Raw genomic sequence first — 12,547 nt, 5'->3', positions numbered from 1 at the left:
AGACCTCCTTCCTACACCCAGTAGATACAGTTTCACTTGGACCTCCTTCCTACACCCAGTAGATACACTGTTTCACTTGGACCTCCTTCCTACACCCAGTAAACACACTGTTTCACTTGGACCTCCTTCCTACACCCAGTAGATACACTGTTTCACTTGGACCTCCTTCCTACACCCAGTAGACACACTGTTTCATTTTTTTCTTTTTCAGCTTTTCATTCAATCTTGAGTTAAAAATGTTAAATGAGGCTGATGAGATGGCTCAAGGTTAAGAAATCTGGCTGCTCTTCCAGAGGTCCTGAGTTTAATTCCCAGTAACCTAATGGTGGTTCACAACCATCTATAAAAGGATCAGATGCCCTCTTCTGGCAGGTAGGTGTATAGACAGACAGAGTACCCCTACATTAAAATATACATATATTTTTTTAAAAAAATAAAAAGGATAAATGGAAAATTCCCCAAACTTTTAAGTATTAAATCATATGTTGTTCTTGGTATGGTGAAGGCCTACATCCTGCTCCATCCCAGTGGGAACAGCAGTTGCCCTGCTGTATGGTCCAGGCCACCCTTCTCCTCTTGTCTCAGTCCCTGTCTTGGTTATCAGATCAATTATCAAAATGTTGCAGAGCCTCTCTCAAAATAACTCTTAAGTTACATACTAATAATGACCCCAAGGCACAAGAGTAGTGATGGTGGCCATACCACAGAGAAGACACCAACTACTTCCTTTAAGGGAATGGTAAAAGCTCCTCACTTAGGCAGCTGTTGAGATACCGTGCCATCACAGGAAAAGGGAATCTAAGACAGGATGTGTTACAACAGGCCACATTCACTCAACTTTTACTATAGCATAATTTTTCCATATTATTATTACTCTTAATCCCATAGCATGCTTAATTTATAAACTAAACTTTCACAGTTTAGTCATGGACTTATAGAAAAAAAAATACTGTATATGTGGTTGGCTCTCCTTGCCCATAGGTTCCGCATGCTGCAACCCTTAAATACAGTTTCTCATGTTGTAGTGACCCCCAACATAAAATTATTTTTGTTGCTTCTTCATAGCTACAACTTTGCTACTGTAATAAATGATATTTGCATTCTGGTGGTCTTAGGCAACTTTGCAAGGGTTGTTCAACTCTCAAAGGGGTCACAAACCACAGGTGATCACTCTGATCGCTAGTTTCTAAGAAGTATTTATTTATTTATTATTTATTTAATATCTCTGGATCAGGGTATTAAAAGATAGCTAATAAGTGTAAGACATGTGAAGCTGTGAGAACTGACTTTTCACGAACTGAAACTGACTCTTCTATCACAGCTTGACTATTTCCAAACACAGACTAATTTCTTTCAAACAAACTCTAATGTTCTATCTTTGAAACACATGCTATCCAAAATTCCTAGAAACATAGCTGAGGTCATCTCCCTGAAGACGTCTGAAAGCAACAGATCAGCTACTCAGCGCACTGCTCCTTACCAATGAACACACGCAGCAGCAACACTGATGCTCACATAGCTTCCTTCAGACTCATGACAAGTTACTTCTTTATAGTCATTCACTATCTGTACCACTGAGCAAAAACAACTACAATATTCAAACATTCTCTAAATATGAGCTTTATTCTTCTGAAGCTTTTTTAGAATCCCATACATGAGTACTATATATAATTTTCCCTTTCCCACCTCCAAATCCTCCCATTGTCCCTTAAACCCACTCAGGGATTTCTTACCTCTTCTCTGTTTTTATTACACACACACACACACACACACACACACACACACACACACACACACACTAAGTCATTTAGTATTACTTATATATACATGTATTTAGGACTGACTACTTAGGATCTGACAACCTATTTAGGGATCACACCTGGAGCAAATTAACTGGCTATATCCACTCCTTTATCTAGGGGTGGGTGGGGCCTTGTGGACTTTCCCCTACCCCCACTGGCATGCCCACTAGTGTGGTCATTATCCGGGTCTTGTTTAGACAGTCATATTGTTAATATTTCCTGAGTGTAGCATCCCTAACACATTACAAAGCACAGTCTCACATCAGGCATCCTGGCCATCTAGAATTTACAAACTTTCTTTAAAAAGATGTATTTATACATATATGTCTGTGCACAATGTGCTTACAGTTCCCTCACAGGCCAGAAGAGGGCTTTGAACTTACAGAACTGGAGCTACAGACAGTTGTGAGCCACCATGTGGGTGCTGAGAACAGAACCCACGTTTTCTGCAATAGCACCAAATATTCCAGCCACTGGTTCTTATGCTGTCTCTTTTCTGATGTTCCTTGAGCCTCAGGTTTAGGGTGTGTCTCAGATGTACCAATTGGAGCTGGGTACTTTTGCAGCTTTACATAGTGGGAAAGACCACAAAGAAGGAAAGAGAGAAAAATAATAGAAATAGGCAGGGACAGATGGGTAGTTTTGTGGCTGAAACACCTCAGCTGGTAAGAGCATGCCCACCCAAGCCAGACGACCTGAGTTCACTTTCTAGAATGATGGTGGAGTGAAATAAGAAGACTCCCACAGCTGTCCTCTGGTCCCCATACAGGTGCTGTAGCACATGATTGAGCCCTGACAATAAATAATTTTTTAATTGTAAAGTCATTGGTACTTTGAATACAGTGAGACACATTTGTAATCTTCAGATTCCTATAGTGAAACGAGAAGAGAAAGAATCACCTGAGAGCTCGCAGGCCAGCTAGACTGGAGAGCTCAGCAGCAGTTACAAGAGAGACCCTGCTTCAGCAAGACAGAAGGCAAGGCCAGATCCTTAAAGGTGTCTGCACTTCTGTCAAGGAACTGATCACTCCTGATCACTACTTTTTAAGAAGTATGTATGTATGTATGTATGTATTTTAAGAAAACAAGGTAGAGAGAACCTGAGGAGGAATAACTGAGTTGTCCTCTGGCCAATACACACACACACACACACACACACACACACACACACCAGGTTTCAATCTAGACTTTTCCAGTTCCTGTCTGTGACTTTGTGAAATCCAGTTGCTCTGAGCCCCTTTTATTTCTACATCTGTAAGTGGAACAGTGTGAACATCTGTGTTGTTCACATGGCCTTCCCAGAACAGCCTCTCCATTCTGTTAAGAGTGGGATCTGGTGCTTTCTGTAGTGGTTGCCAAGCACAAAGGGGCTTGGAGAGAGTAGGTCCCAGTAACCCTCTTTTACACAGAAGTTATACAACAGTGTCAGCTAAAACACCAGCTACACATTTGTCACTGGTAACCCACCTCTAAGGGCAGAACTTTTATTCTAGGTCTATACTCCTTTACCAAAGGATAGATCAGGGAGAAAGAAAATCCAGGTCCTAGTTTTTCAAGTCAGCTTTACCCACAGCTTCTGGCAGTTTGGCTACATAGACCAAGCAACTCCCACTTCACACCTACCAACACTCTCTCTCTCTCTCTCCTCTCCTCTCCTCTCCCCCTGCCTCTCTCCTCTCTTGTGGCTTCTGGGACTCTTAGGAGCTCTGACTGAAGAGTGAAATTCCTCTCTTCTGGAGATACCCTGGTAATAAAGGCTGCACTGACTGTAAAGTACCAAGAATATGCCTAGACACAGTAATTTTCAAGAAATAAAACATATTATCATGTATGAGTTCCTCAAGAGTTCCAAAATCTTCAAAGTTAAAGACTCTAAATCAAGATTAGTAGCTTTGTAAACATCACATATACCTTCTGTATTAGTCAAGGTTCTCTGGAGTCACAGAACTTATGGGATGTCTTTCTATATTCAGTGAATTTATTGTGATGTCTTATAGACTATAGTCCAACTCCCCAACAATGGTCAGCTATGAATGGGAAGTCCAAGAATATAGTAGTTTCTCAGTCCCACAAGGCTAGTTGTTTCAGCTGGTCTTCTGTAGAAGTAGATTCTAATAGATGTGCCGGCAAGTAAATGCAAGCAGGCAAAGAAAAGCAAATCTTCCTTCTTCCAATGTCCTTATGTAGGCTTCCAGCAGAAGGCATGGCCCAGGTTAAAGGTGTGTACCACCATGCCTGGACCTGCTGGGTCTTGTTTTGTCCCAGGCTGACCTTGAACTCTGAGATCCCCTTGTCTTAGTCTCCTGGGATTAAAGGCGTGTACTACCTTGCCTGGGCCTAAGCTTTTCATGGCCACTATGCCTCAAGATCTCCATGCCAAGATTCAGGTCAGAAATTTGTGTCTCCCAGTCTCAAGATCTGGATCACAGGTGAGCCTTCCAATTCTGGATTGTAGTTCATTCCAGATAAAGTCAAGTTGACAACATACATTGCCATTACACCTTCTGACAAATGAGCCATTTGGTCAAAAGCCCTAGCAAAGTTATCAGACACCTCAAGACCTTACATTGTTACAATGGGGATTCTCACACTAATCCAGTCTGCCATCACACTGGGCCCCGCCCCTCTCCAACACTACTCTCTATTTCTGTTCATGAAGCCAACTGCTTCCTAGTCTTCATTTCCTTTGTCACTTCCTCTTGTTACACAGTGTGTGTGTGCATGTATGTGCATATGTGTTAGCAAATATTCTCACTGAAGTCATTATGGCAGATAAAAAAGTTACCTTGCTGACTTTTTAAAGGTCACTTGAGCAACTTCTGTTAATTTTCAGAAAGGAAAATAGAGGCTGGGGGAACGGCTCAGTCAGTAAGGTGTTTGCCATGAAACATGAGGACCTGAGTCTGGATCCCCAGCACCCATGAGAAAAGCTGAGCACAGAGCATACACCCGTGAGCCAACCTGTAGGGGGTGGGTGGGGGAGGGGCACAGACAGGAGGATCCCTAAAGCTTGCTGGACAGGGGTTCTAACTGAACTGATGAGCTCCGGGTTAAAAAGAAGAAGTCTGTCTCAAAAAAAACAAAGTGGGGAGTGACTTCAGAAGGCACAGGGCATTAATCTCTGCCCTACACACAGATGAACACATACAGACTACACAAATACACACACAAGTGTCATAATGAATGCTTCCAATCTCAGCTCTAGGGAAGCAGAGAAAAGTGGGCCCCTTAGGGCTGCTGGACAACCAGTTTGGTCTACTTAGTAAGGCCCAGGCCAGTGTGGCCATCTCATGAAAACAAAGAGCTCAGGTAGCTCCTGAGGAAAATATCTGAGGTCTCTCTGTGGTCTCCACATGTGTACACATATTCATGAGCATGCATAAACACAAACACACATGTGTGCATGCACACACATGGTGGGTACACCAGAACACACCTGGGGGAGGAAACACAATGGTGAATAATGATAGCGTAATTATAAGAACTTGTAAATATAAAACAAAAAAACAACAAAAAGAAAAAAGAAAAAAAAACAAAAGATCTTGTAAATATATAGTGTCTATGGCAATGGAACTTTGCTGATGTAACTAAATAAGGATGCTGAGGTGGGGACCTTAGTCTGGATTATCCAAGAACCCCAATACAATCAAATGGGTCTTTAAATATAAAAGATGGAGGCAGAAGACAGTCAAAAAAAAAAGCAAACTGACAGAAGAACAAGGCCAGACAGAAGCTACACTCTGGACTCTGTCTAGTGTAGGAGGCTGGAGGAAAGGTGTCAGGAACCAGAGAAAGCAGACTGGCCCTAGGAACTGCAAAGATAACCCAACAGACTCTCTCCCAGAAACTCTACAGCCAAAGGCCTCTCCTGACACCTCAATCTTAGTAAGGCAAGCTAGGACTTTGAACTACAGAACTAAAACAATAAGGCTAGGTTATTTTAAGTCAAAGAATGAATGTGGTTAACAAACTTAAATTAATTTGTTGTTTTCTGGCCAAGTCTCAATGTTCACACAGCAAAGTCGGTGAGCTAACTTTCATAAACTGAGCAAGCTCTGCATTTTAGTATGTAAATTTTGTAGATTTGGTCTAACATTTGTGTTATGTTATTTGGGTTCCCAAAATTGCATGAGAATCCGCATGTAAGACCCTGAGGGTCCCTGCCCCCAGTTGGTCTCAACTGGTAAATAAAGTTGCGGTGGCCAATGGCCGAGCAGGGAGACAGAGGCAGGAATTTAGGATTCACAGGCAAGGGGACAGAGAGAGAGAAAAGGAGTTAGAACCACCATGGCAGGAAAGGAGAAAGACCAGGCCTGAGAAATGCAGCACAGAGACACTGCCTACATGAAAGAGTCGAGGATCATGGCCCAGGAGGGCTGGCTCTGGAGTAGCCAGGATGGAGTAGAGGTCTTAGTTAAGTAATAATTCAGGAATATCGGAGGGGAGAGTGTGCTAGCCGCATGGAGGTTTACAGCCATTGAGCTGATTAAGACATATCAAAATATAAGGTTGTGTGTGTGTGTGTGTGTGTGTGTGTGTGTCTTATTCAGAAACCCAGAACATTGGGGGCAGGGAGGGAGCACCACAGGGAGGGGGCAATCTGAGTAGAGATTAATCGCCTACATGTAAACCAACGATAAAATGCTTAACTCCCCACAGCTTACCAGATCCTGCTTCGTGCCTCATGGAACACCATGCCAGCACAAAGGTTGTCAATGAACTAACTAACTACTTCTTCTCAAGGAGGATTCTTACATGACCAGTGTTCTAACAGTTCTTAAGAGGATCAGACAACATCTGATGGCATAACTGATAAGCCACGTCTTAGGCTTTCCTAGAAAGAAATCAGATTAATCTAATAGCAAGCTTGTTTCAGAAGCATGCTTGCCATATGTGCTGCTAGACTAATAAAATTTCAGACTTAAAGGAGTCCAGCGTCTTGATAATTCTCAAGGTAATTTTCTCTTAAAGTTATTCCTAAAAATTAACAGCCAGGGACCATTTTTGAAGAGAGGAAAATGTATCATATAGACAGCAATGACAAACAGCATTATACCAGTGGTCCACTAAAGGCTCTGCAGTGTGGCCTACACTGGACTAGGTTCTGATTATAGCTAATACCCACACCCATCTGAGTTCCAGGAGTCTACAGTGAGTCAATGCCCTCTTCTAAGAGTCCTCATAGGATGCTCAGAGACCCCTTGCTTGAGGAACGTTTTCCTAAACACTGTTTGGTACGTCCCTTCTTTTACTAGTTAACTTACCACAGTAAAAACTACATTTTTTTTAAATTTACCATATTGTATTAAATACCATGAAATCCTGGTAAGGAAATGATGTTAAGTTAGCCTTGCTTCTGCCCATCTTGTTTGTTTGTTTTGTTTTGAGATAAGGTTTCTCTGTGTAGCTCTGGCTGTCCTAAAACTCACTCAGTACACCAGGCTGACCTTGAACTCAGCTCCACCTGCCTATGCCTCCTGGGTGCTGCGATTAAAGATGTGTGCCACCAGCACCCAGCAAGTCTGCCCATCTTAATCCAAGTGTTTTTTTCTTCTGCTTCTTTGTTTTGTAACCTTGTGAGGGAAAAGACCACATTTCTATTCGTTTTCTATTAACTTTCTCTAGAGAATGACCTCACTTTTAGCAGCCCACCAACAGCTATCGGACAAAACTCCAGATGCTGAGCCTGTAATTGCAGACACATAGGTGTGCTATACTTTCTCCTCTGTTCAACTCCATGAGTTATGCTCACACTTAGTCCTTCAGGAGTAGCTTCCCCCTTCAGACACTGTGGGCTACATGCCTGTAACCCCAGTCTGCAGAGGCAGGATTGCTATGAGTTCCAGGCTGACCGGAATGATGAAAACGGCTTCCATTCTCCCTCTAAGGTGCCCCTTCCCATTCCTTCTATACTTATCTAAGTTCCTTCCTTCCTTCCTTCCTTCCTTCCTTCCTTCCTTCCTTCCTTCCTTGTGTTCACTGTCCATCTGTGACCTGGGCATTACCTTCCTTCCTGGAACATCATCTAAATCTTGTAGGCTGCACGCTCTCTCGAGCTCTCTCGCTCTTGCTCACTTGCTCTTTTGCTCTCTTGTGTTTTCTTCATCTCTCCTCTCCTCCTCTCCTCAAGCCCAGACTGGCTTCAAACTCATTAGGAGCCCAGGCTGGCCTTGAACTCATGATCCTCCAAGTCTAGGCTCTCAATAGCTAGGATTATAGGCAGGCTCGGGGATATCTTGTGCTTAAGGCGTGTTTTCCTTAACACTATCTTGGTACTTTCCTTCTATTGATTCACCAATTAACCTGCCAAGTGAAAGTGTCTTTTTTCTCTAACTATGCAAGAAAAAGGGAGCCATTCTTTTAGCTCTCTGAGTTTAATGACTTGAATAATACACAGACAATCAATAAATATTTGATCAGAACTAGAAGACAGGAATAACACCTATCTGTGTTACCTGTGACTGTCACATTACAAGGCTATCATCTGACTTAGAGTATACTGCACCACAGTAAGACACATTATGACTGAGCTCTACTTCCACAGACTCAGACAGGCTCAGATGGACCCTTGCCCAAAGGCTACACTCTGAGGTTCTGAGTTCTGCTTTTAAAGCCATTCCCAGTACAATCTCTCTGGTCACATGAGATGTGAGCCCTCAGCTATTCCAAAGGCCACAAATACCTGTCTGCTGCCATACTTTCCTGCCATAATAGTTATGAACTCTTATCCCTCTGGGACCATAAGCCCAAATCAGCCCTTCCTTCGCTCAAGCTGCTTTTGGTCCTGGTGCTTTTTCAGAGCAACAGAAAATAACTAAGACACTGTTGTATGCCAAAGAGCTTCTTCCCACCTGAGTCCAGGAGATTTTTATTTTTAATCTAAAAGTGTTCTTTCAGCTTTTGTATAACATGACACGAACTACATGATCTCCTGAGGTTTTCTGGTTTTCCACATTTACTCAGCCTATTCATGAAAACAACAGGAATATAACATGTACCTCTGTGGTCTAAAGGTACTCAATTATCTACAAAAGAGAAAGAAGAAAAAGTAGGAGTCCCATCGCTGGGGTATTCCATTCTACCATGTTTCCTATGAGTGCAGAACAGGAAATGGATACCTGATGTCCTTTGGGTCAGTCCCAGTTCACGCATGGCCCATGTAAAGGCAACTGACCTCACCTGTGCTAACAACAAACAGCACTGTGCTCCAATGTAGAACAAAAGCCACCTGCACTGGGACTCCTGTTTGTTTGTTTGTTTGTTTGTTTGAGATAAGGTTTCTCTGTATCTCTGGAACTCACGGAACTCAGTCTGTAGACCAGGCTGGCCTCAAACTCACAGAAATCTGCCTGCCTCTGCCTCAGCCTCTGCTTCCCAAGTGCTGGGATTAAAGGCAAGTGCCACCACCATCTGGCCTACACTGGGATTCTTAAGAGCACAAGTCTGTCTTCCTGGAATGCCTCAAAGGTACTGTTTGGGAAGCCTCCAACCATGTGACTTTGGTGGTGCCCCAGCCATATGCCCAGGAGCCTAGCCAAAAAAGTACGCACTGAACATCTGCCTCCAATCTGGCCTGAATCAAGGTCCTTCCCGGAACTTGTAAATACTGAGGGCAAGAGTTTTCTCTCACCTCTAGGGTTCAACAGCTTGAAGGAGCTGCCAGGGACCTGTTTTTCACACTAAGTAACGGAACAGAATGAGATGCAATCAGAGACAGAGATGGGACCAAGATGCCGGAGATCCTTTGTAAGAGAGGGAAAGAAACCCAAAATCTTTTATTTATGTAATGATACCCAGTCCCTTCCCAGGTGTGTAAACCAATAAATCTCTCTTGGTTTAAGTGCATTTGAACTGATTTCCTGACACTTGTTAACAGAAAAAGGCCTAACTTTAAAGCATGTAATTGTTACCAATGTAAGTCTAAGAAGTCCAAGAGAAACCTATGGTTGCTGACTCGAACTCAATAAGTACTTAGGATGGCCATCTATATACAGTGAAGGTAGCCCAAACGGTAGGTAACTCATGAATGACCTCATGAACACACTGGGAATAGGAGGTCAAGAAAAGATATCATCTAGTGTCTATGAAACCTAATGAACAAAAGTTTAACATATCTCATTTAAGTCCAAAAGGCCATGCTGGCCAGTTGGCGGTGGTATACGCCTTTTATCCTAGCACTCAGGAGTGGATCTCTGGGAATTCAAGGACAGCCTGGTGTACTGGACAGCCAAGGCTACACAAAGAAACCTTATCTCGAGGGGGAAAAAAAGGCCTCACTGAATTGAGAAGACAGTTCAGTCAGCACACTGTCGGCCCTGCAAGCACAAGAACCTAAGTATAGTGATTTGATGCCATCTGTCATTAAGTTCCCCAGAACGCACAGAAAAAGCCAGGTCAATTGCGACCACTTTTGTAATCCCAACACTAGGGAGGTGGAGACAAGCAGGCCCCTGGCCCCAGTGATCTGTCAGCAGAGCCCACACAGCAGGCTCCAGGGCAGAAAGAGACCTTGTCTCAAAAGCAAGGTGGGAGGCCACTGAGATGCTCAGGGGCAAAGCACTTCTCTGCAACCTGAGATTCCCACTTAAAGACAAAAGGGACTTCCCAGAGTTGTGCGCTTACAGGCTTAGTCAGTAAAGTGTCTGAGGCACGAATATGAGAACCTGAGTTTGATACCCCAAAAACCTGCACTAAAAAGCTGAACGTGGTGGCAAGAGCCCGTAAACCTGAAACGGAGGAAGAGATGGAGACATGGTCCCGAAGGCTTACTAGCTCATACATCTAGCTGAATCAGCAGGCTGTGCCTTGAGCAACAGGTCCTGTCTCAAGATAGAGGGGCGGGAGAGATGGCTCCGCTATTAAAAAGGTATACTGCTCTGACATAGGCCAGAGTTTGGTTCCCAGCACCAACACAGGGTAGCTCACAACAGTTTGTAACTCCAACTCCAGGGCCTTACTTCTCCTGTCCCAATGGCTAAAATGTTTCTGGACTAGTGGAACAACACCAAGAGTCACCAAAAAAACCCCAAATTCTGGAAGACAGAATGCACTCAACGACTGCCAACAGTCCAATTACAAAAGAAACATATAAAGAAAAAAATCAGAACCTTATTCTGTTAGAGGTCTGCAAAGAATTTTCTCACATAACTCAGTCACTTCAAGCATACAAGGGTCAACAGTTCAAACAAAACTGCTCCATTTATCTTTATTGTGTATTCTACAGACCAGGTCAGCTAGTGCTAGAGGAGTCAATACTTTTCTGCTCAGGATGTCAACGTGAGCAAACCCATGACTTAAACACATGTGGGTTCCTCCATCCTCAATCTCTATTGGAAGCACTTCAAACACAGAAGTGTAACATAAACCCACACACAACGATGTGCAATTTTCTCCCAAACAGAGACACCTGGAATAGAGTTAGCTGCACTAGCCAACATCTGTGCTTACGTTACTTGGGCTTTTTTTTTTTTTGGGGGGGGTTTTTTTTTTTTTGGGGGGGGGGGAGTCCAGTAGAGTGGGCAGTACAGTCACAAGCATTCTGGCAAATAGAGCCCCGCCTACTTATAAGAAGGCTCCAGCAGCTACTCCGGATAAGCCAGTATAATCCTTCCATTGAAACGTGTCCACTTAGTACACCCAAACTCTGGATTGCCGCGTGCCTCTGTCCCCAAGTGCCACACCTGGACAACAAGCCAAGGCACCGGGGTGCCCCCAACCTGGCGGCCCTCGGATTGGGGCACACCTGGCAGGAGGCGAGGAGGAACCGGCAGCACAGGCTGCACATCAGTCCGGCGGGGTGAAAAACCAGCACTCCGTGCGGCGGGCGTGAGAGAGGGAAGGCACCCACCTCCGGGCCGCAGTCCGGGCGTGGGCGCGCCAGTCCGGTACCCTCGCGGGCGGCCGGACTCGGGTGGAAACTGCTAACCTAGTCCGATAGTCAGACTCCCGAGCCAGCCCGCGGTGGCCGCAGGGTCTGCGGGAGCCACTGGGGCGCAGCTCCGTCTGCGCACTCCTGCTGCGCCGGCCCGCACCCGCCGCCCCGCCCCACCCGCTCGGAAGACGCGTTACCTGAGCCGGCGTCCGCCTTGACGGGCCCCCAGCCCACGTGACCCCGCGGAGGCCAGCCCACGCACGCGCAGTCTCGGCAGCTGGCGGGCGCGCTTCCGCTCTCTTCCCCGGAGACGCCCGGCGCTGGGCGGTGCGAGCCTCTGCGCCACGCCCTCCTTAAAGGGAGACTCGGTCCTGCCTCCCAGGGATGCTCACGGAGCCCTGGCATCTGAGCGGGATAAGCCTAGTAAATAGAGATCCTCAGATTAAAAGGAACGTCCCTTTCAATCAGTTCACCTGACCTTCCATAAACTGACCCCAGAGCCAGGTGTCAAGGATCGCGCCGGCCATCAGGCGCGCAGGAGCCTGAGGCAGAAGGAACATAGTGTTCAAACTAGTCTGGGACACCGAGACAGACCTGTCTCAGATTCGATAAAGAGATAAATGGATGGATGGATACACGGTGCGGGGGTGGGAGTGGATATGGAATTCGTTTCGTTGGATTTGGTGGTATACATTAGTTCATTTTCTTTTGAAAGGTGAACACAGAATTGCCGGGTTTGGTGGGTAGTTGTTGGGGGAAGGGAAAGTATTGTTTTTGCAAATAAGGATGGATACTGAAAACTTCTTTTCCAAATCATTTTTAGTAGTCATCGTTCCATCAAAAATAATAGAGTGGGTCACATTATTAAATAAAG

General features: G+C 44.8%; 1 protein-coding gene across 5 annotated transcripts in view; it reads right to left on the bottom strand.

The window, feature by feature from the left end:
• Vps8 (VPS8 subunit of CORVET complex) overlaps nucleotides 1-11,978 on the bottom strand; it is a 216,139-nt gene extending 204,161 nt beyond the window's left edge. For 2 of the 5 annotated variants that reach the window (XM_029544439.1, XM_021209011.1), the window contains exon 1: nucleotides 11,871-11,978. The gene's annotated coding sequence lies outside the window, so the exon portion shown is untranslated. Of the gene's footprint in view, nucleotides 1-11,649; nucleotides 11,841-11,870 lie in introns of those variants that run through there. The other 3 variants (XM_029544437.1, XM_029544440.1, XM_029544438.1) reach the window with 2 other exon arrangements.
• Between the last annotated feature and the right edge of the window lie 569 nt (nucleotides 11,979-12,547).

The sequence above is a fragment of the Mus pahari genome, chromosome 12 (genome assembly GCF_900095145.1).
Source record: "Mus pahari chromosome 12, PAHARI_EIJ_v1.1, whole genome shotgun sequence".
Taxonomy (NCBI): Eukaryota; Metazoa; Chordata; class Mammalia; order Rodentia; family Muridae; genus Mus; species Mus pahari.
The sequence above is the reverse complement of the archived record's forward strand: the minus strand, read 5'-3'. Positions and strand labels throughout refer to the sequence as shown.